The sequence below is a fragment of the Rutilus rutilus genome (assembly GCF_951802725.1).
Source record: "Rutilus rutilus genome assembly, chromosome: 18".
In the NCBI taxonomy this organism is placed as follows: Eukaryota; Metazoa; Chordata; class Actinopteri; order Cypriniformes; family Leuciscidae; genus Rutilus; species Rutilus rutilus.
This window is the reverse complement of record NC_140231.1, coordinates 33739351-33740700: the sequence shown is the minus strand read 5'-3', so window position 1 is coordinate 33740700 and position 1350 is coordinate 33739351.

Here is a 1350-nt window from a genome sequence, read left to right as displayed (position 1 = left end):
GCGCTATCAAGATTTCTGATCGCGGACGATTAAAATGTCTCCACGATCTGCTTTTGGAGAAATATCATAGTGTTGTGCTACAGTGCATTCTATCAGTTGCACTTCTGGCGCCTCCGTCTCAAAATACTGTAAAATGCGACGTACATTCACAATCACATCACATGTTGACGCAGTCTAGTTACACTCACGGGACACTGCAGTTCACAAAAGTTAATTCTTTTTTATTAGGATTTTCTTGAAAAAAAAATGTGATATGATATTTTTACCATATCGCCCACCCCTAGTTGTACACAAAGACACACTCACACACACGCGAACACACACGCACACCACACACATTCACACGCACGCACTCACACACACACGCATATATACAGGCACGCACTCACACACGCACACACACACACACTCACTCTCTCACACACACACACACACACACACACTCACTCACACGCACACTCACTCACACACACACACAAAGCCTAAAGTTTCTATGATATATGAGGTGAGGGGTTTGTTCAAATCACACCAGTTTTGTAAAATTGCATATAAACCTTGAGTGTTTTTCCTTTTCTTTCGGTACTTCTCTTTCTCTCCAATCTGGTCTTTACTGGAGTAGGACGGTGTGTGTGTGTGTGTGTGTGTGTGTGTGTGTGTGTGTGTGTGTGTGTGTGTGTGTGTTAGTGGATCGGTCTTGGTTTTGCTGAGGTGGCAAAGTGCCGTTTAGTCATTTGTCCATGTCAGCACAAGAAGCTAAAACAACTAAAACTGTTACAAACACACATTTTGCCCAACATTAAAAAGTTTTAAAGCAATTAGAACCAATTTTTACAAATACAGTACTACGATACACTTAGATCATGAGACGATACACAATATTGGGTTCACGAGAACGAGACGATATATTTAAGAAACACTAGCTATATCTTCAATGACAAAATATGTCTGCAAAAATAGTCTTTTATTTGACTGAAAGTCACAAAATGCAAAACAATGCAAGTGCATTTTACTTATCATTTAACTAATCTAGGGCTGTCATTAACAATTATTTTGGTAATCGAGTTATTGGTCAATTATTTTGACAGTTAATTGAGTAGTCAGATATTTTTTGTGGTAATAAAAATAGATCAAGTGAATCCCCTTTAAAATGACTTAAAATACATATGATCACAACGAAGCAATAATGACTGGTTTACATAAAGTATCAAAAGTAATTTAATAGAAAAGTTCACATCAAAATCTTCCGAAATCACATACTTCCCTACAATACAGTAGGCGAAAAACGGTATGTGACTAGAGTAGTATATCCAAATTAACAGTACTCATAAAAGAGTAGGGAAGAGCGGGGCA